The sequence below is a fragment of the Saimiri boliviensis genome, chromosome 9 (assembly GCF_048565385.1).
Source record: "Saimiri boliviensis isolate mSaiBol1 chromosome 9, mSaiBol1.pri, whole genome shotgun sequence".
In the NCBI taxonomy this organism is placed as follows: Eukaryota; Metazoa; Chordata; class Mammalia; order Primates; family Cebidae; genus Saimiri; species Saimiri boliviensis.
This window is the reverse complement of record NC_133457.1, coordinates 94604849-94628183: the sequence shown is the minus strand read 5'-3', so window position 1 is coordinate 94628183 and position 23335 is coordinate 94604849. Positions and strand designations below refer to the sequence as shown.

Here is a 23335-nt window from a genome sequence, read left to right as displayed (position 1 = left end):
ACATGCACCACCATACTTGGCTATTTTTTGTATTTTTAGTAGAGATGGGGTTTCACCATGTTGGGCAGGCTGGTCTCAAACTCCTGACCTCAGGCAATTCACCTGCCTTGGCCTCCCAAAGTGTCTTTCTTCTGCTCTGTAATGACTTTAAGGGGTAGAAGGGTGGATAGGATACATATAATTGTAATTTGAGGAAGAATAAGACAAATATAATAAGAGGTATGAACAAATGTTCTGTGGATTTGCTGGAGGGAGAGAGCTGTGGAAAAGCTCAGTTCAAAAGCCACCTCTGCAAAAATAGAATGATGCAGATACGGTTAGATGAAGTTACGTGTTTTTGTTTTTTGTTTTAACCAAGAGGAGTAGCAGAATATTTGCTGTAGTACTGGGACAGGAAATCTGTAGCAGAGCAGTGGGTCCTGGACTTACATTTCCCAAAGATCAGTGCATTTGTGAATCCATCCTAGGTTGGCTAGCTTTTTATTTTACCAGATGAGGACCTTCAGATGACACTTAGGGTTCTCTTTACTGTCACTACCATATAATAAGAGAAAGAACATTTTAATACTTCTATTCCCCCAAGTAAGAAAGCCATGTTATCAGAAAAAATTGGCATTCCTTCAAATTGAATACATTTTGCTTTGTTAGAAATTCACTGCATTGTCTATATTTTCTTCATTTTGCCACGGCCTAGTGTTCCTGTGTTTGGCTCCGAAGTTGGGCTGCTGGGGTTTGAATTTTGGCCCAGATATTTTTTTCTCTCAGAGCCTTTATTTCCTCATCTGTAAAATTGGGAAATGATGTTGTCTCCTAAGGTCGTGAGAAAGTCTCTACAGCAAAATGAAAGATGTTAAGCAAGGGATGTCAAATGCTATTGTTTACAAAGGTAAAACAGGCCAGGGTTGTAGCAAATTGGAAAGTGTTTGCCTGAAAGAGGCAGCTGCTATCCTGCTCCCACCCTTCTTGCCTACAAGAACATGTGCCCAGTATTGTCAGGTCTTCTGATTTATAAGATAGGACTCTGGATATTTGTTGTGACATCTCCTAATTTTTAAAATTTGACTGACTAGGCACATATTAAAATGTGTATATGACAGGCCATCAGTCTGTGACCTCAGATGTAAAGTTTTAGATGCTAGGCACATAGTGCTCAGTAGTTATTGGCTGGCCCACAGGCAAAGGTGGAGAAAGGAAAGAAGGCTGGAAAGGCAGCCTAGGCCAGGGAATGCCTTGTTTGCAAGGCTGGGGCATTTAGTCTGACGTTGGCAGCTTGTGATCTTCCGCTTCTGGCTCCTCCAGCTTCAAAGGCCCTAATGGTGCCCCTTCCCTTATGGCAGCACTGTTAGGATTGAGTTTCTGGGGATGGAGGCCTCCAGATACCTCTGTACTCCTTGAAGTTGGCCCTAGCCACACCTCCCTACCACAGGGTCTCTGAAGCTTGGTCGGCAGCTTCAGAAGAGGGAACTTGGCTAGTGGCCTATGCAGCCTGGCACAGGAGCCACCTTTGAGAGAGAGGCGTGAAGAAAGGTGCCTCATAGGTCCTCAGTGTGTGGGGTAGTTCCTGTGTTCCTGTTCTTTTTTTTTTTTTTTTTTTGGAGATGGAGTTTCGCTCTTGTTACCCAGGCTGGAGTGCAATGGCATGTTCTCGGCTCACCGCATCCTCCGCCTCCTGGGTTCAGGCAATTCTCCTGCTTCAGCCTCCCAAGAAGCTGGGATTGCAGGCACGTGCCACCATGCCCAGCTGATTTTTTGTATTTTTAGTAGAGATGGGGTTTCACCGTGTTGACCAGGATGGTCTCGATCTCTTGACCTTGTGATCCGCCCGCCTCGGCCTCCCAAAGTGCTGGGATTACAGGCGTGAGCCACCGCGCCTGGCTAGTTTTTTTGTATTTTTAGTAGAGACGGGGTTTCACAGTGTTAGCCAGGATGGTCTCAATCTCCTGACCGCGTGATCTGCCCACCTTGGCTTCCCAAAGTGCTGGGATTACAGGCGTGAACCACTGCACCCTGCCAGCTCCTATTCTTTGAAAGCCATGCCAGCCTGTAGCAGAGCTGCTGCTGCCCTCTCCTTGGGTTGTGCTGTGGTCCAGACAGCAAGCAGTCTGTCTGTGGACAGCTCTGCCACATGTTCCCTGAAGAGGGAAAGTTGGGATCTGGTTGCAGAGAGAGCCTAGAGTGGTCTTAGAGAAGGACCTCACAGGACCGCTTAATTAGCAGAAGGAACTCTACCAGGGTTTCAGGGCCTTCTAGGATTCAGATTACAGCCACTGATGACAATTTATATTTTTTGTGGCTCCAGTAAATCAAGTATTCATGAAGCACCTATGATGGTAAGGTTCTATTCTGGCCACAGTGAAGAAATGTAAAGAAGTATTTATATCCATTCATTCAACCAACGTGTACTGAGGATCTGCTCTACACGCAGGCACCAAGATGTGGTCCCTACCCTCAGGTAGCTGTTTAGCCTGGCTGGAGGGAAGGTATGTGAGTGGTGCACAGGGCCTGACACATAGAAATATTAACCACAGCTACCATTTGACTGTGTGTCTTCTGAGTGTGAGGTGCTAGCCATCATAGCACCCATTTTACACAGTGAATAGGTATTGAATGGAATCTTCATCTAAAGCTCTCAGCACTGTGCCTGCCACACAGTGATAGAACTGCGTTACTGGTAGCCTGGGAAACTGGGCAGATGCAGAAGAAAGGCAACATACAGATGGGTCAGAGACTAAAAGAAGAGTCAACCAATCCAGGCTCATTTAGCATATGTTATCTTCGTTTTATAGAGGAGGACACTGAGACTTAGGGGAAGGAATTTGTTCACGGTTACACAGCTGCTGTGTTGAGGGGCCTATGCTTAGATGCCAGTCTGTTTGGCATCAGAGCTGTGTTCTTTCCTCTAAGCCATACTGCCTCTAAATAAGTGATTGGTGAACAAAAAATAAATTCAACTACCATTTGTTGAACACATACAACAAGTGAGGCACTGTGCTGCTTGGTAAGATAAGAAGTGTTTTACTAGGACCACTAGGAAGAAGAAACTGGCCCAAAGTTATATAAGTGTAAGGGGTGGAGTGAGGACTCCAACACAGGTATACAGGATATGGCTTCCCACACTATAGTGAGGGAATAGTCGTCTTCAGGGGTAAAGGTATTCAAAGTGCAGGCACAGGAGAGAGTGTGGGCTTCTGCATGCCCTGAGGGACAGATGCCAGACCAGTCTTTGCAAGTGCCAGCAAAGGAGGCAAATTTTGGCTCAGTGCAAGGGAGAAAAGGGGGAAAATTTAAAAATCTAGTAAAAAAAACAATGTGTTTTGAGAGCTAGCACCTCATCTCTGGGCTGTTCACATAGGGCTAGATGTTCTAGGAGGAATTCTTGCCATGGGATGGAGTTTGGAAAGGCCATTCTTGACAGCTGTGACCCAGAGGATCTGGAATTCTAGTACAGGGCTGGTCACAGGTGAGGCAAGCAGTGGGTGCCACTGGCATTCCCAGGAGAAAGAATAGCTGTAGGTCGGGACTATCTGAGAAGGCTTCCCAGAGGAAGAGGAGGAACTAGAACAGGATCTTAAGAGCTGGTGCTAGGCAAAGGAGCAGAGGAGGACTGTGTAAGGATGGTGAGTCTGAGGGCACTGAACTCTCTAGTCAGGCTAAGCCATTGGTCTGGTGCTTTTCAGCAAAGGGCAGCTCCCTGTCCTTTCTGGCTTTTAAAATGGTGGAAACAGAGGCACAGTCAATCCTGGGTCCTGGGTCTTTCCCAAAGCCTCATTAGGCAGCCAGTTTGGCACCACTTCCCCCGTATTACTTCCCACACACTCCCTCTGTCTGCATTGTACCATTCACTCTCCCTTCCAGCCTCCCTTTCAGAAGTAGCAGACTTTGGACATCTGGCCCCAGAGGGAGAAGGGGTGTTCTAAACATCTCCTCTGCTGTGAGGGAAATGTCATGGGGCAACCTAAGTCTTCTGACAGTAGCCACCTTCTTCACTTTTGGGGCTCAGAACCAAAAAAGGAGGAGCTCTATCCACTTAAGTGGCCCTGGGCCTTCTGGGAGCCACTCGCTGCTTCAGAGTCAGGCCTGGCTCATTTCCAGTTCCACCACTTGTTAGCCTGGGACTTCAGACAAATTGTGTTACCCCCTGGGCCATTTTCTCATCTGCCAAGGAGAAATCGATTATTCCTGCCTGAAAGGAGATGGGATGATCTGTTGCAGTCCCCTGTGGGAAAGAGCCTGGTATATAGCAGATGTCCCCACAAACACTGCTTCCTCCTGTTTCTATGGGCCTCGATTGCTTTTCTGACCCTCTAAGTCCCGACTCTTGTCCAGGTTAATGATATCAGCTACACTACATGTCAGGCTCAGGGGATATGTGACCTTATAACATCCTCTTGACAGCCCAGGTAAGGAAAGCATTAGTATAGAAAGGGAAGCTGAACTATAGGAAATTGAAGCAATTTGTCCATGATCCCACAGCTCTTACATGGTGGCTGAGCTACCAAATACCTGATTCCAGAGCCCAACCTCTCCTTGCCCCTCATTTTGCTTTCTCATTGTCTTCTTCTCCCCATTTCTGTTCTCTTAGGCCTGTGAATGTACATTCCTTCCTCCTCAAAGCTTAGCTGGGCTCTTAAAGCAAGGTTGCTAGCCCTGGACCTGATAGAAGTGAGGTAGCCTAAGAGATAGAGAAGGACATTTTGGCGCGTTATGACTTCAGAAAAGTCCCCAAGTGACTCTTGGACATGTTCTACCCTAGTCAGTAGTATTTCCTCCCTGCCATTCCTTTCTACCTCAATTACTTTTACCTGCCCTATTCCCTCTGCCTGAAATTGTCTTCCTGCTAGTACTGCTATCTCCCCATGTCCAGACCTGTCTCAAAGCCCAGCTCAAACACAATCTCTCAGGGGTCCCACTTCCAACTCCCACAGTACCTTCACAGAGCCCAGGCTCTTACCCAGGGCCTAGATTGGTGCTGTAGACCATTTGAGTCAACACTCTGTTTTGTGGCTTCCTTCTGGAGAGCTGCTTCTACCTCCACTGGAGGGGAGCTCCTCACTCTTGGACCATGTGCCTGAGGGAGAAGTCCTCAGAAGCTGTTAGCCTGACAAAGGTGGGTGTTATAAGGAATCCCTGAGGCCAGCCATCTGGATGAAAAAGACCAGGATCCAAGCCTAGGCAGCACTGGGCCCCTTGGCCCCCTTGCCCTGCTCTCTAGGTGGTTGAGAAGAGAGAGCACAGACTGGAGCTGGAGGTGCTTGGACTGCTGTCTCCGTCTCTGCCATAGACTGATTTTGTGACTGGGCAAGCCACTTAATTTATCTGACCCTTAGTACCTCAATAGTAAACGTGGGCATTACAGGCCTCCTAAGAGCAAAGCTGGCATGATAATTAAACCAGATTAGAAATCTTCTATGTGTAAAGCCCATACTTAGCCCAGAGGCTTCATTTATTAGACACAGTAGGTGATTAATAAATGCCAGTACCCTTTCATCCATGTTGTATAGGAATTACTTTATAACTTCACGCCTTTCCCAAAGCTTCAACACATCTTCAGTTGGTAGTGAGCTCCCTCCTCACTGGAGGTATTCAAACTGGGTCCAGGTGACTGCAGAACAGGAATGTTGTTCAGAGAAACAGAACTTCAGTCAGATGGATGTTGGGCTTTGAAACCTTCAGATTCTTTCCTGTCCAGAATTTTTGTGATTCTGTGAAGAATCACACTCAGATCTCATTGGTCAATTATTAGAAATCAGTTGGGGTTCAGCTTGGATGTCTGTTTTGCACAGATAAAAGACAGAATTCTGCTGGAGTTGTGAGCTAATTGAAGGCTTTCTCCCAAGAGGTAACAAGGGTAGAAACAAAATCAGGCCCAGGAGGCAGGGCTCCAAGGGACTCTGTGAAGGGAATCTGGCTGGGATGTTAGGGGCATGTGGCTAGATGTTTAGGTTGAATTTGGGGAAGCCTATACCATGGCTGCTAGAAATAATTTCCTGGGGCAAGGATTATTTGTCTCTGAATTCCCAGTGCCCAGCACAAACCAGGCACACAGGAAACACTCGAGAAAAATGCTGAGTAAATGACAAGAAGCTTTGTTGTCCCTATCAGATGGAATCTTGGGCTGAAAGATTCCTTGAGATTAAAGGCCATGTGGGAGTTTCATACTCTGTGTCTGTGTGTGTATGTGTCTGTTTCTGTGTATGTCTATGTCTGTGTGTGTCTATGTCTATGTCTGTGTGTATGTGTGCCTGTGTGTGTGCCTGTGCGTGTGTCTGTATGTGTGCTTGTGCATGTGTCTGTGTGTGCCTGTGTGTTTACCTTTGTGTATCTGTATGTGTGTCATTGTGTGCCTGTGTGTGTGGCTGTATCTGTGTGTGTCATTGTGTGTGTCTGTGTGTATGCCTATGTGTGTGCCTGTGTATATCTGTGTGTGTATGCCTGTGTGTATGTGTGCCTGTGAGTCTGTGTGTGTATCTGTGTGTGTGTCAGTGTCTCTGTGTACCTGTGTATCTGTGCCTGTGTGTCTATGTGTGTGTGTGTCTGTGTGTCAGTGTGTGTGTCTGTATGTGTGTCTGTGTGTGTATCTGTGTGTGTGTATATGTGTGTGTCAGTATCTGTGTGTGTCTGTGTGTGTGTCTGTGATGCCTGTGTGTGTCTGTGCCTGTGTGTATGTGTGTGTGCATCTGTATGTGTGTATCTGTGTCTGTGTGTCTGTGTGTATATGTGTGTGTCAGTATCTGTGTGTGTCTGTGTGTCTGTGTATGCCTGTGTGTGTCTGTGCCTGTGTGTATCTGTGTGTGTGCATCTGTGTGTGTGTGTCTGTGTCTGTGTGTCAGTGTCTGTGTGTGTGTGGTGTCAGTGTCTGTGTGTGTGTGTTGTTTGTGTTTGCCTGGCTTCCTAAGACGACTCCTGTTTGCTGTGCTTCCCCGTTCCTTTTCTCTACTCCTTCCCCTATTCCTCCTTCTAACTTTATTGAAATATAGTTGATAACAACAAGCGGCACATATCTAAAGTACAGTTTGGTAAATCTTAACATATTTCTTTTTTGTTTCTTTCAATGAGCAATAATCATGCCTCAGATAAACCACATTGGCTACGATACTGCCACTGTGCAAAGCTATACTGATGAAACCATCACCACAATTAGGATAGTGAACATGTCCATCATCCCCAAAAGTTTCCTCCCTCCTCATCCTCAGGCAATGACCGATCTGCTTTCAGTCAGTACAGGTTACTTTGCATTTTCTAGTAATTTATATAAATGGAATAATATAATATGCACATTTTTGGTTTGGCTTTTTTACTCAGCATAATTATTTTGAAATTCACGTTGTATATACCAATAGTTTATTCCTTCTTTTTTTCAAGACAGAGTCTTGCTCTGTCACCCAGGCTGGAGCACAGTGGTGCCATCTCGGCTCAATGCAACCTCTACCTCCCAGGTGCAAGCAATGCTCCTGCCTCAGCCTCCCAAGTAGCTGGGATTACAGGCATGTGCCACCATGCCTGGCTTATTATTATTTTTTTTAGTAGAGATGGGATTTCACCATGTTGGCCAGGCTATTCTCAAACTTATATTCCATAGTATAAAGAAAGGATAAATTATCATTTGTTTATACATTCATCTGTTGATGGGCATTTCGTTCTTTCCAGTTTGTGTGTGTGTGTGTGTGTGTGTGTTACAAGTAAAGCTGTTATAAATGTCTGTATAGCCGGGCGCGGTGGCTCAAGCCTGTAATCCCAGCACTTTGGGAGGCTGAGGCGGGTGGATCACGAGGTCGAGAGATCGAGACCATCCTGGTCAACATGGTGAAACCCCGTCTCTACTAAAAACACAAAAAAGTAGCTGGGCATGGTGGCACTTGCCTGTAATCCCAGCTAGTCAGGAGGCTGAGGCAGGAGAATTGCTTGAACCCAGGAGGCGGAGGTTGCAGTGAGCCGAGATCGCGCCATTGCACTCCAGCCTAGGTAACAAGAGCGAAACTCCGTCTCAAAAAAAAAAAAAAAAAAAAAAAATGTCTGTATAAATCTTTCAATTGACATACATTTTCCTATTTTCTTGGGTAAGTTCCTAGGAGAAGAATGGCTATGTCATTTGGTAAATATATATGTAACTTTTTAAGAAACTGCCGAGTGTTTCCAAAGCATCTGTACCATTTGACATTCCTACTGGTAGTGTTAAGGGAGTTTCAGCTCTCCTACATCCTCATCAGGACTTGGTATGGTCAATCTTTTTAATCTTAGCCATTCTAATAGGCTTGTAGTGGTATCTCCTTACAGCTTTAATGGGCATTTTCCTAACAACTAGTGACATTTAGCATCTTTTTGTGTCTATTTGACAGCCACATGTCCTTTTTGGTGACGTGTCTGTCCAAGTATTTTGCCCATTAATTAAAAAAAAAAAAAAAAACTGGGCTGTTGGCCTTCTTACTGAGTTGAATGAGAATATTTTATACATTCTGTATATAAGTTCTTTGTTAAATATATATTTTGCAAATATATTCTCCTAGTGTGTAGGGCTAGCCTTTAGAGAACCTGATGGAAGTTTCGTACTCAGTGTATATGATTAGGTGAGAGAGGCACTGATAGAAAGACTGGTTTCCTGAGAGACTCTAGCTGCTGCTGCTGCTGCTTTCTTCTTTCTTCTTTCTTCTTCTTTCCTCCTCCTCCTCCTCCTCCTCCTCCTCCTCCTCCTCCTCCTCCTCCTCCTCCTCCTTCTTCTTCTTTTTTGTGAGACAGCATCTCACTCTGTCACCAAGGCTGGAGTGCAGTGGTGCCATCATGGCTCACTGCAGCCTCCATCTCCTGGGCTCAGGTGATCTTCCCACCTTAGCCTCCCAAATAGCTGGGACCACAGGTGTGCACCACCATATATGGCTGAATTTTTTTTTTTTTTTTTTTTTTTTTTTTGAGACAGAGTTTCGCTCTTTTGATCAGGCTGGAGTGAAGAGGTACAATCTTGGCTCACTGCAACCTCTGCCTCCTGGGTTCAAGTGATTCTCCTGCCTCAGTCTCCTGAGCAGCTGGGATTACAGGCACATACCACCATGCCTGGCTAATTTTTATATTTTTAAGTAGAGACAGGATTTTGCCATGTTGGCCATGCTGGCCTTGAACTCCTGTACTTAAGCCATCTACCCACTTCAGCCTCTCAAAGTGCGGGGATTACAGGCATGAGCCACTGTGCCTGACCCAGATTCCAGCTTCTGAATTCAGTTCTTCCCTTCTACCATCTAGAACTATGAAACGCTAGCACCTGGACCTGCATAAAGCTCACAGGTCTCAACAGTCTTATTTTGCAAACAGGGAGCCTGAGTCCCTTAGATGCTGTGAAGGTCTAGTGTCAGAGTCCACAAACAGCTCTGCTGTCCAGTGGGGCCTGGCTGGCCCTTGATACCTTTTATTCCTGTGACCCTGGGTGAGTAAGGTGACTTAGCATCCCTCATCTTGTGAAGATGTGCACAGCGGTGCCTTCCTGTGGGTGAGAGGCTGGAGTAGAGCTCTCCAGCTGACCCTCCCAATAGCAAGGGCAAGGGGCGTGTGTCAGCACCAATGCCATCAAAAGGCCTTTTGGAGGCAGAGGAGGAGAGGCTATCTATTCAGTGAGAAAGGTTTGTTGAGCTCTACACTGACCAGATTGGGGGATGCACTGGCTGGAGCAGTGCCCACAGCTTTTCGGATTTGTTCTGAGTCGGGTGGAGCCTGGACGAGGGCCTTGTGACCTCTTCTGCCAAACATCTGTCTCAGCTCACCAGCAGCACACACATATATGTGTGCATGCGTGTATACATGTAGACTCAGTAACTCCCAAAAGGTGGGAGACTGTGATCTACAGGTGGAGATGTGTGTAAACAGCCTGTATCCTATTGATATACCATGAGCTCTGAAAGGAGCATGTGCCATAGGGCTGTGAACTCTGTCTTGCTTGAGGCTACACACAAGCATTCGGGCCTGGATTGAACTTGGAAGATAAGTAGGCTGAAGAGGCTTGGGAGAGCTTTCCAGGGAAGACAACACTGCATAGGCAGAAGTCCAGTGAATTTTCAAGACGAATTGTGAAGGAAGTGTGTGGGAGACAAGGCTGACAAGGCAGACAGAGGTCAGGTTGTCACAACAGCTCTATGAGGTGGGATGTGTTATCTCCACTTTATAGATTGGCAGACTGAGGGGCAAGAGAGGTATGCCTCAGGTCTGAGTCATTCTCAATGGCAGAGCTGAGTGTCCTGGCCCCAAGTACTGTGGCCTCCATACTATACTAGGCTTTGTCCCAAGAGGTTGAGAGGATGGAGCTCTCTCAGAGGCCCTCTTCCTGGTGCCCGAATGGATGGGATGGGGTTCTCAGAACTGCCAGGTCATCCGCTTGGCTGCCTGACTTCCCTCAGCAGGTGTTTACTAAGCCTTGATTCTGAATCTAGAACTGTTCCTAGCATCTGGTAAGACTCCAAGCCTCTGAAGGCATGATACCCATTCCTCTTTTAGCCCTTGCAGGATAACAGACACCTAGCCAGGTTCCCAAGCCCAGGGTGCCGTTGTTCACAACTCACAGGCCAGAACTGCCACTGCAACTCTGGATAGAGAGGGGTGTGTGTTTCTATGTTTTCAGCTGGGTAAACTGCCACCCCTGAATAGGGTTCTATTATTGAAGGAGGAGGACTAGAACATTGGGTAGGCAGCGAAGCTAATCCACACAGAGGCCTTAGTGTCATCACTATTCTTCCCTCTCCCTCATTCTCTACAGTCTGTCTCTTCTGGGGGCCCTGAAGTCTACTTCCTAAATTTCTCCTGAAGCTACCTTTACTTCTGTCACCTCATCACCTCCACTCTCATTTTGACTTTTATAGCCCTTATTAAAACTTTATCATCTCTGACCTCTCCAGGTCAGAGTCATCTTTATCATCTCTGACCTCTCCAGGTCATCTCTTCCCAGTCCATATTGGCAGAGCTGGTACAGGATTATATTCTATAATAGAAATCTGACCTTGAGCTTTAGACATGCCTTGACCTTGAACTATAAACTTGACTTTGACCTTAAACTTGATTAGAACTTTTTTCTGTAGGCTCAAAAGGCACCCCTATTTCCTCCTGGCTCAACCATTCTCTCTACTTTCCCTATGCCCTACACTGTGTGGTCTAGCAGTGCCCAGCCCTCCGCAGCTCTCTTAGTCTGTGTGACTCTGTAAATGCTAACCCCTCTTCCTGCCCAGAACGTGTAATGCTCCTCCACAGGCAGCTCCTGGGTACCTGGAGAACAACTATGCACCCATCTTCCAGAGCTCTGCTCGAGGGCACCAGCTTCTGAGTTCTGCAGAGGAGTCCCTCTCGCTTCTGCCCAACCCCTCCCTGACACATGCTTTGATTATGGGACTATTGGCAGAGGAGGAAGTGGCACACAATAGACACTTGGTAAATATTGACTGAAGCAGCTATGCCATAGCTGCCATACAGATAGGAAATGCTGTAATTAGAAAGGGGAGTAGCTTTGGGAGGCTTGCTTTCCATCTTGGAGCTAGGCTATTTCTGAGCTAGGCCTCAGTTCACCGCCTGCATTTCCATGGGGCAGAGGGTGGAGAGTGGGGGTGAAGATACTTGCCACAGGGCCAAAGAGACGTGGAAAAATCATCTTGGATGATTTGTATGTCTGAGCTTGAACAGTTTGCCTTTTAAGGCTTTGGCTAAGTGCTAGTGGTTTGATCAAATAGAAAACCCAGCTAATGGATATACAGTATGGGTGGAAGAACCAATAAGCAACCTAACCCTTCAGGAAAGCAGTTTAGCAGCACATTCATGCTTTTCGATCCTATAAATCCATTACCAGGGAACGAGCCTAAAGAAATATTTCTAAATACAGGAAAATAATCATGTACAAAGATGCCTATTGTAACATTATTTTTGATAGTTAGAAAGTCTAAGTGTTCAACAGAGGGATGCTAAATGAACCATGATGGACCTATTAAATGGAATACTGTGCAGCCCATAAAATACTTTTTTATAAAGGATATGCCATATGGGCAGTTCTTTTTTTTTTTTTGAGAAGGAGTTTCACTCTTGTTGCCTACACTGGAGTGCAATGGCTCAATCTCAGCTCACCACAATGTCCGCCTCCCGGGTTCAAGTGATTCCTGCCTCAGCCTCCTGAGTAGCTGGGATTACAGGCAAGCAACACCACACCTGGCTAATTTTATATATACATACATACATATATATGTATATTTTTAGCAGAGACAGGGTTTCTCCATGTTGGTCAGGCTGGTCTCAAACTCCTGACCTCAGGTGATACACCCACCTCGGCCTCCCAAAGTGCTGGGATTACAGGTGTGAGCCACCATGCCTCGGCAATTCTTAAACTATGATAAATTTTAAAAAGATACAATTTATGTTTTTGCCATGGTTATAACTGTATAAACATAACCCCACGCCCCCTAAAAATATCTGTGCTTAGGAAAAGGCCTGAGAAGAGGCAGCAGTCAAATTAGACAGTGGTTTATCTTTCAGTAGCAAAACTGGAAGGCTTTTAGACAGGTATGTACTACTTTTACAACTATATTTAAAACTTTAAAATTACCCAGTTGAAGCTATGAGAGCCCATTTTAGTTCTGTACCTTTCTGGGTTAAGTTATTCAATTGTCTTTGAGGCTTGGTTTATAACATACAGGAAAGAAATTACTATTCATTTGGGAGTGTGTGTGCCAGGCTCTTTGCATGCACCACTGAGTTCAGTCTTCACAACTCAAACTCCATTTTACAGGTGAAGCTCGTGGTCAGCCCTGTGCTAAGAACTAGGTTTCCAGGTTGATTCTGCCCTAGGACAAAGCCCCTGCTCTCTACATCATATCAGGGGCCCCTACGATGCCTGCTCTGGGGAAAGGGCAGTGAGCAGGACACTTGAGAGTGCTATGTCAACAGAGCCAGTGTGGGCTGAGCCTTTCCCCTGAGTTTATTTTACAAGGTTAGGGAGACCAGTATTTGCCAGCAGGTGGGAAGAAGCGAGGTTTTAGCTGGCTGCAGCCAGAGCTGGTGCTCTCTGCTTTACCTCCTTGGCTCTATCAGCCTTTTCCTGAAAAGGATTTACCCCTCAGCCCAAGTATTCCATTTTTCTTCCCTGACAGCTTAGAACCAACCAAAAGAACATTGCAAAGCTGTGTTCTCAGCCTCTTTGTACATCCTGGTGCCCTGGATTCAGAGCCATAAGCCTAGGGTTCCAGTTCTAACACCACCGATGATTTACTTGGGGCCTCAGGCAAGTGCCACCCACCCACACGCTGACCTCAGATCTTCTACATTTAAAATGAAATTGGACCAGAATAGAGTTTCCAAACTCCAGTGCCAGGCCAATAACAAACAAAACAGACCAGTTATAAAAGCAAGAGCTCTGGTAAGAACTTTGGCAAAAAGGAACCACTTCTCAGTCTCAGACAATCATTACCATGCAGAAATGCAGGCACAGAGCTGAAAGATCTTTCAATTTGTTTGAGACAAGCCAGAAAACATGGATTTTAAAAACTATGAAATATCTCAGTTTATAAATAATTGACCGAATTGGAATACATATACGCATAGGTCTTCAAGTACGATACGGCTGTGGGCTGCCAGTTTGGAATCTCTGTAGTCACCTGTCTCTGAGAACCTTCTCACCCCAACCTTCAGGTACCTGGACTCCTGGTGTACAAACACTGCTAGGGCCAGTGCTGGGCAGAATAGTACCCAGGGCTGTGAGAACAAGGAGGTCAGTCTGCTGAGAAGGAGGAGAAGGCCCTAAGTTTGGCCTTCCTGGGCCCCCAGGCTCGCCCTTGCCCAATACTTAGCCTTCAATGCTTCTAGAAATTCTATCCCAGCTGTGACATGCACGGTGTACCAAGGGCCCCTTGTATGCTCAGCAGCACAACCTCCTTTCGTTGTCATGACAGTGATTAACCTCAAGTACACACAAGGAAATTGGTCCTGAGACTGATGGGCCTGAGGGCACACAACTCCCAATTGAGCTGGGATTTGAATCCACCACCTAAGCTCTTGCATATAGTCAGTACAGCCCTTACAGGGGACCTGCTGGTGCTATTTTTTTCAAAGATGAATAAAACTCTTCCAGCTCATAACCTAGCAGGAGATACAAGCCCACTAAAACAGGATACTGTGCGTAGAAAGGACTATAATAATATAAACAAAGTACCACAAAGCTTTTTTTTTTTTTTTTTGCTTTTTTGTTGAGTTGCTAAGAAGCCTATCCTTACTTGGGTAGTAACATCAACCCAAATGATTGCAGACCCCCTTATTCATCCAGCAAAGATTTATTGAGGGCCTGTGGTAGACTGGCACTAGTCTAGGCACAAGACACTCAGAAAGCATGAAATGGGCATCTATCCTTACCTTTCTGGAGCTTATATTCTAAAGGCATAAAATAAATACATACATACATATGTTAGCTGTTGCTAAGGACAGAGGAGAGAAACGAAGCATGGGAAGAAAGAGGAGTGCTGTGGGAGGAGCACACAAACAAAGCGGTCAGACAAGATTCACTGAGAGGGTGGACTTGGAGCAAAGGCCTGAAGCAGGAGAGAGAATACACGGGGCAGAGACCTGGGAGAAGAGCATTCTAGGCAAAAGGAACAGCATATGCAGAGGCCCTGAGGAGGAAGTGTGCAAGAAGGCAGGGTGGCCAGAGCAGAGTGAATGAGGAGGAGAGGTAGATGAGGTCAAAGAGGTAAATGGGGGTTGGGGGAGGGATGCACAGAACTTTACATCAGCCAAAGTAAAGGCTTTAGCTTCCATTGAAAGGAAGGACCATTGGAGGGGTTTTGAGTAGAGGAATGACATGATCCAACTCTTGTTCTGAAAGGATCCCTTTGGCTGCTGGATCGAGTTTGTAGGAGATAATGAGACCTGCACCATCTGAGAAAGAGGTGGTGGTAGCTTGGACCAGGGATGGAGCAGTGAAGATGCCGAGAGGTGTCAGATTCTGTGACTGTGTCAGCCTCAATCTCCTTATCTGTAAAGTGCATACACTGTGCAAGGAAAGGAAGCTGACAGGATTTTTTGATATATGTTCTCTTTTTCAGTTAATTGCCATTAACTGAAATGAGGGAAGCTGCAGAAAAACAGTTTTGTAAGGCAAAATCAGAAATTCATATTTTGGATGTGTTAATTTTGAAATACTCTGTTAGACCAAAGTAGTGATGCCCTGAAATCCTGTTGTTTGGTAGACAGTGATCAGTTTAGGTTTTTTCTTTCCTTTTCTTTTTCTGCAGGTAGACTTAAGAAAGCATAAAGTGATTCTGTAGTCAGGAACCTCTCAGACATAAACTAGTATAGTTGTTCAGATTAAGATTTCGGCCTGGAAGAAAGATGTGATATACATGAACAACACCGAGAAGAATATATTCAGGCAAATAAATAATTACTGCTCTTTATGGAGTGCTGTCCCTATGCCAGGTCCTTGGTAGGCATTTCACATGTGTTATTGCTCATTGTGATTATACTTATGCACAACTGTAATTAGGTGCCTTTGACAGATAAGGAGACTGAGGCTTAGAGGAGTAAAGCGGCATTCCCACTGTCATAAAGATGGTGGGTGGTGGAGTTTGGAATTCAAATTTCTAAATCCAGTCATATTTGATCTAAAATTCAGTCACATTTGATGCTCAAGCTGTGGTTTCTATCTGTCAGGTTAGTCTGCCTCTCAGCAAAAGGGGAAAACTCGTTCTGAGATAGATAAAGGACCTTTAAAATAGGACATAGATGTTTGTAGAATCTCCCTTTTAAAGTGTTTTAGAATGCTTACTTTGGCTAAATTAAGAGGTAGGGCAGCTTTCTGGGTAACCTCAGGCAACTAACATGTCCCTGACTTTCTGGGTAACCTCAGGCAACTAACATGCTTTTTCTGGGTTTCAGTTTCTTTTTCCAAAGAAGGAAAACTTACTAGGAGAGGCATTTATTAATCACCCACCCTCTTCCAGCAAGTGTGAGCCACAATAGGTGTCAGCCTTGCTGAAGGCCCTGGATCTTATTGAAGGTGAAAGAATTCAGCATGGCATGGGAAGTGCCACTGGGAATCAAGTGGAAAGTGGACAGTGACCAGCTGCTGAGGACAGCAGGGTAGCCAGCAGCTGGAGAGAGAGAGGGGAGCTGGGAGGTGAGATGAAGAAGCTGCTATGAGATGGGCTCCTGGGCTGAAACTGGCACGGTTGGATGCCCCGGGCTCCGTGTCTCCATGCTGGGCCCCCGGGAGCTGCAGGAAGATAGATGAGCCTTGACTTCCAACAGGAGCGGCATGCCTGGAACGGTTGGTGGGATTAGAATGAGCTGGTCCTGCTTCTATGGCTCCATTGTGGCCTTTGGCAAGTCTTCACTTTTCTGTCTAGAAAATGTGGCAGTTGGGCCTCGATTGTCATGAAATTCCAGGAGAGAATGTGTGCGCACGAGTGACAGGGAGAGAATACAAGTGCAAGAGACAGCGTGAGTGATTTTATGTGGTTTCTGGTTTTGTATTACCAGGAATGAGGACGCTCTCTCATCTCAGGAGGGGTGGGGCCTTGTCCCTGGAAAGGGACTGTCATTGTAGGCAGAAGAGATGACATCTCCACATCCCTTTAGTCCTTTGGTCCATGTTTTCCACGTGTCCTTCAATCTCACATGAGCAAAGCACAGCACACACAGGGCAACTTGGATGAGCTTCGAGGACACCATCTTTCCTTAGGACCCACTTCGCAGATTCCCAGTGGACCATGGTCTTGGCCTGCAGCCCATCCCATGCAAAAATGTTTCTTTTAAAATTCATTTGAGGGAGATCTTTATTTCTTCCAATTTTCTAACTACCCTCCCACAACCATGAGAACAGTAAGACTGAGCGTACTTTCCCTTTTGGCATCAGTGGCCAGGAAGCTTGGAATTGAATCTCAATGTCATTATTGCTACCATGTATTTGTGGTCAGCTTGGATATTCCCTTCTTCCCTGGGCCTCAGTTTCAATGCACATTTTACTGCATGTCATTTATGAGCTGTCTTAAAATTGTCAGGACTTCTCCCATTATACCTCTAGGCTTTCCTTCTAAGATTTCTTTACTTGAAAAGCTACTTTTCGTTCTTATTTTTTTGAATTTTTGCCTGGATCTAAATTGTGGGGAGGGTGAGGGTTGCAGTACAGAAGCCTCACTGCTAAATTCGGGAGTCCAGCCCCAAGGCCAGGCTCTGTCCCTGACTTTCTGGGTAACCTCAGGCAACTAACATGCTTTTTTTTTGAGTTTTGGTTTCTTTTTCTATAGAATAATAGCCTGTGATGAGGTCTACTCCAGATCCTTTCCATTCTATGATTCTGAAAGTGTGTTAGTCCCTCTTGGTACTTGGGGTAAATGCCAGGTGGCAGGGGCATGACTCCAGGATTCTAAGAACCAAGGCAGAAATCTGGGGGGAAAAAAAAGAATCCATAGGGATGGAAGTCTTACCATTTTCCTCATCCTGTGATGATTTAGAGCTGGAAGCTTGGGAGAAAGGGGAGGGGAGAGGAGCTGGACTGAGGCTTGACAGCTCTATCAGTCAGCAAGCCTAGGGAAGCATATGCTGTGGCCAAGGTTGCTGAAGGGCCTCCATCTGCCAGGAGCCACTTGCCAAGCAGCCACCAAGTGGGGGCTGGCACCACTGCCCCTGCGTTCCTCATACTTCTCCATGGGTGTCTGCAGAGGGGCAGCCCTGGAGCAGCTGGGATGGTGGAAGCATGGAAACCATGCTTCCCCCTGCTACTCCCAACACAGACAGGATGCCCGCCAGACATTGCCCTGGAGAGCCATCCCAGATCAGTTGGCCTAGCAGAGGTTGCCAGTAATTTCGAAGTCACTCAAGCCTGGGCCTGTTGACTTCCTCTGAGGTGATAAAGTAAGAGTTATTTCTGAAGGAGGGAAAAAGAGAGATCTCCTTCAACAGGTAATAATGATATGAAGAAATGTTCAGTCCTCTGATGTCCCAGGAACTGCCCCCATTCCTCCATTCATCACCTTGGTTGGATCCTGAAAGAGACAGGCAGGGCCAGGAAGGTGGTGCCTGAATGCATGAGACAGCTGAGACTTAAAGAGGTCAAAGACCCAAGATCACCAAGAGGGACGATGTGATACAGCCCAGAGGAGCTGAGGGTCTCTCAGAGGTGGGCTTGCACAGTGCCTGGGCTGCTGGGTGGGATGCAGCAGTTGTTGGAAGAGGAAAGAGCAGTACTCCTCATGGAAAGGACTTCTCCTTTGCCTGTGAGGCTGATTCTTAGTGGAACAGGGAAAGTCACTAGTTAGGGAGAAGGCACATAAAGAATTCCCCCCGCCCCCTTTTTTTTTTCAAATGAGACAGAGTCTCACTCTCTTACCCAGGCTGGAGTGCAGTGGTGTGATCTCAGCTCACTGTAAACTCCACCTCCCAGGTTCAAGTGATTCTCCTGCCTCAGCCCCCCAAGTAACTGGGATCACAAGCACTCGCCACCTTGTCCAGCTAATTTTTATAAATTTAATAGGCACAGGGTTTCACCATGTTGGCCAGGCTGGTCTTGAAATCCTGATCTCAGGTGATTTATCCACCTCAGCATCCCAAAGTGCTGGGATTACAGGTGTGAGCAGCCACGGCCGTCCAAGAATTTCTTTTTAAACAACTTTCTGTAGTATGCTTACCTCTTATTTCTGTGATGTCCTGCTTTTACGGAAGCATGACCAGCCCAAAATGCAGGTGTATTTCTGCTCATTTCCATTGTGGTATCTTAAAGTCTCATGGAAAAGTAAGTTTTTTCTTTTATGCAGCAGAATAATATGTGTCCTAGGTCTGCTGTGTTATGACACCTTCATGATGCCATAGAAATAGAGGTGCCTATGACCTGGAAGTCCAAGATGCAGCCCTTGGTGACTCTTGTAACCTCTGGGGTTTCAGGTTTCCCATGTGTCAGATGGGCTAGTCTCCACCTGGCCTCCCTCTGTGGGGAACTTGTGAGTATGAAATGAAATTGTGAATATGCAAGGACCTTAGGGGAAGCCTCAGTCACCTATCTCCTCCAGGCTGACCCAGAATCAGGAGGAGCACTAGGGAAGCATCCTGGGCCCAGCTACCTGAAGTCAGGTAGAGGGGGCAGTACTGGCCCTAGTTCTCCTTCTGCTGCAACTTGCTGAGCCATTCTGGGAGAGTCCCTACCCCTTTCTGGACCATGTCTGTCTTTTTATTAATACGCAGTTCATTTAAATACACACACACACACACACACACACACACACACACACACGTGTGTGTATATATATAATGGAGTCAGGGGCATGGTGGCTCACACCTGTAATCCCAGCAACACAGAAGCTGATGCTGGGGGAACACTTGAGGCCAAGAGATTGAGACTAGCAAGAGCAACATAGTGAGAACCCATCTTTAAAAAAAAGAATAAAAAATAGACTAGCCAGGCGAGGTGGCTACTGGAGAGGCTGAGGCAGGAGGATCACATGAGCCCAGGAGTTTGAGGCTGTAGTGAGCTATGATTTTGCCACTGCACTCCACCCTAGGTGACAGAGTGAGACCCTGTCTCTTTTAAAAAATAAAATATACATTACATGTATTTTTGAAAATTTGTTTTTTTATTGAGATATAATGCACATTCCATAAAATTTATCTTTTTAATGGCCAGATGCAGTGGCTCACACCTGTAATTCAAGCACTTTGGGAGCAGGGAGGCCAAGGTGGGTGAATTGCTTGGGGCCAGGAGTTCGAGGCCAGCCTGGCCAACATGGAGAAACCCCATCTCTACTAAAGTATACAAAAAGTAGCCAAGTGTGTTGGTGCGCGCCTGTAATCCCAGCTACTTTAGAAGCTGCAGCACGATAATTACTTAAACCTGGGAGGCAGAGGTTGCAGCGAGCCGAGATCATGCCACTGCACTCCACCCAAGGTGACAGTACGAGACTGTCTCAAAAAAAAAAAAAAAAAAGTAGTCGTACTTCAGACCTTCTATATGTAAAACACATACAAGAAGAGCCTCTTCAGGTGAAATGGGGAGGGAAGCCTGAGCCACCTCTCTCAGCAAGTGCAGAGGCAAGTCCTCTTGGGTGGTTTGAAACCTAGGCTCCATGACCTTCAGCTCTGGAATCTGAGTTTAATCACTGGAGACACGTCCCATGTAGCCATCGCCTCAGCCCCTCAACCTATCCTGGTTGCCTGGGGAACCTCCTCACAGCATTTGGCCAAGTTGTGGGTCTGCATTGCTGCTGTGTTGGGGTTGCCACAGTGAGAAGAAGTCTGATGGTGTCTCATCTGTGGTCCCAGCTTTGAAGGTGTCTTGTGCGGGAAACAGGAGGCAAGCTGGAGAAATGCCACCAAGTCCTGGAAGGAAGATCCTAGGTTTTGTTGACAAAGGAGGAGCACAGTGGCTGGTGAGGCCATAGCCAGTGCAGGGTTTACTGAACTCCTCAGCTGTGAATAGCCATGATAGTGCTAATCTTCTAAGATCTAGAGTGTGGCTGCTGGAACACTCCCAGGCCTGTCTTCCACTCCCACTTCTCTGCATTAGCATTCTAAGAGCACCAGGTGCTCTGCTGTCTAATGGGTGGAATGTTCTGCGTTCTAGTGTTGCCTTGGCAGAGAGAGGATCCCCACCAAGTTCTGCTCTGCTGACTGCAATGCTCTGCTTTCCCCAGCTGTCAGTGGCTTGAGTCATCAGACACAGATTGTTCTGTTCCCTTGGATTTTAGGATAGCTTTCTTCTTGTATCAATGGCTAATTCTTTGAAAGAAGATAAATTATAATACATACAGGGACTTTTGCTTAGCTAAAATATTAGATTAACCCAAGCACCTGTTTTTTCTCCCGTGACTTGTTTATTGAGTGAAATGCTATCATGTCTCTTTGAAGAATGCAGCTTCCTAATTTTATAGATGTGGAAACTGAGACTCAGAAGTCCTAGTAATGAAGGAGCAGAAAGCATCAATTAGAACCCCATAATTTCATTAGCAGCCCTAGAATTAGAGAATGTTAGATCCAGAATACCTTAGAGACCATCCAGACTAATTCCTTGGTCTATCCCATGAGCTTGTTTAAACCATTGTGTTTAAATCAACTGTGTGCTGATTGTGTTTGTTTTTATATTTTCCCAGGGGATGGTGGTCCCTGAGTTTTAGTCCAAGGCATAGCATGCTAAGTGGCCAAGACAGTAAATGATAGGAGAAGTCCCCAGTGGAAAGGCTGTGGGTGGGGCCTAAAGAAAGAGTGCAATATATGCTTGAGGACAGGCAGGGAAGGTGCCGTAGACAGGATGAACGGCCCAGGTAGAGATGAGAAGTTGGGAGTGACTAGCCAGGGTCTCCTGGATGGATCAGAGGGCCCATTGGAAAGGATGTAGATGGGAGATCAAGAGCTTTGCTCTGATTTTTACCTAATCTAGGACTTCCAAGGAATTCTGGACAGGATCCAGGCCCTTTTCTCCATGGTTCCTGCCATAACCCTGACCCAGGCCCTTCTAATTTCTCCCCTGGTAACCTCCTAACTGGTATTCCTCCCTCTCCACACAGCCTTGCTTCCCAGGAACTTTCTAAAATGCAAATAGGATCGTGCCTGTTTCCTACAAAGCACTTGCATGGCTTCCCATTGCCTTCAGGACAAGGTCCTGGCTTAAGTGGCTCTGTGTGGCCCTCCCCTGTCCTTCTGAAGCCTCACTCTCACTGTACTTCTGCCCTTTCCAGCCTCCCTAGTTTCCGAGCAGCCAGCTGTCTGCCTCTCACTGCTTGTGTCCAGCCTTCTCCTTTTCTCTGATTTGCTGCCACTGCCCGTTGAACTCCTATTCATCCCTTAAGACCCAGTACAAATTTCTCGTAGAGAAGTGTTCCTGGATCTTCCTGAAGCCACCATTATGCCTTGAATGTGTTTGTTTTGAAGCTCACTTCAGATTACTTCCAAAATACTGGCTGTTCCCGTGTTTTAGTATTTATTGTGTGATAGGCACTGACCCATGCCCCATACTCACATTATTTTATGTTATTCTGACAGTAACCATATGAGGTGCATTCCTTACAGTCTCACTTACAGATGTGGACACTGAGGCTCAGGGAAGTGGTGTGACTTGGCCAAGGCATCCTGCTGAAGGGTGACAGAGCTGGCATTTGAGCCCAGATCAGTTCGTATTGATTTCTGCAGTCATTAGTCTCTTGCTCCCTGGACTCCCATTGTTGGGGGGGTTAGAAAGTATTAAGCATTTGAGGGACCAGTCACAGGAGTGGGCACAGCAGGGTTGCTCTGGTGTGGGCAAGATGGGGGAAGTGAAGGGAAGTTTGGTGAGGGCCAGGGCTGGGTTTACTCCGGGGTGAAAGTTATGCGAGACTATCAGCCTAGCTTCTCACAGTTAGGGGTTTTCTGTCTTCCTTTCCAAGTGGCAGCCTCTGGCCACCTGGGGAGAGGCCTGTGGGACTCCAGGCTAAGCAGGTGCCATGGTGACAAACACCATGGCAACCTGCCTCCTTGCTAGGGCCTAGAAGGGAGGGAGGACCTGAGAGAGCACAGGATATACACTAAGTTTTCTGAATAGGATCCTGAGAGGTGGATCCTTTTGGGCCTGGGTGGCTTCTGCCCTCCCATGAGGGACCCTACCTGCAAGGTCCCATCCCGGCAGGGGAAATGCCATTTCCACCTTCGTCCCAGATGAATAGCTGGCTCTGGGTTCCCAGGAGACTGTTAGCTCTACTCAGGTACAAATGCCACCCGCTTCCCTCCCCCAGGCCAGGGAGGAAGGAAGACAGAACTCAAGAGGAGGCAGACGTGGGGTTGCCAAGCTAGGTAGCAGCAGGGACAGCTGAGACAAAGCCCTCATTATAGCAAGGCCGCACGCAGCTCCAAGGCAAACCAGGCATCTTGCCTTCCTCCCAGGACTGGGCCTTGCACTCTTCCTGGACTTGCTGGCTCCTTAGAACACTCATCCATGCTGGCTTGGAAGAGCCTATCCTCAGATATGAGTCCTGCCTCTGCTGGAAAGTCCTCCTGAAGGCACAGCCTCCTTTTTGCATCCTCCCAAAAGCCAGAAGGGCAGGGATAATGCGGGGAGAGTTGTCAGTGAACCCAGGCTGACCTAGGCCAGAAGCCATAATGTGTCACACCTGCAGCTGTATGACCTTGGGTCCAAATGCAGTAACAAAGCCAGCCTTGAAGGATTGCTGCGTGAAGTAATGGGCCAACCTACACGAGAACACTCAGCATGGCCACCTTACCACAGAAGGCATCAGGCAATGGCAGGTGATTCTTGGAGCCCTTGCTCATGTGCTCCTCTGCCCCCTAAGCTGTTCCCAATCATGGTCCTCCTGTGTCCAGGAGGCAGTGAGCCACTTAGGGCCATCCTCAGAAATGAGGGGGTGCACTGACATCCTCC

General features: G+C 46.7%; 1 protein-coding gene and 1 non-coding gene across 12 annotated transcripts in view; one reads left to right on the top strand and one right to left on the bottom strand.

The window, feature by feature from the left end:
• Nucleotides 1-23335, top strand: part of SNPH (syntaphilin) — a 42976-nt gene that overhangs the window by 5508 nt on the left and 14133 nt on the right. The window lies entirely within an intron of this gene.
• Nucleotides 6977-7113, bottom strand: LOC120368043 (U4 spliceosomal RNA). Its single transcript, XR_005582265.1, has one exon. It is a non-coding gene; the product is annotated as a U4 spliceosomal RNA (small nuclear RNA).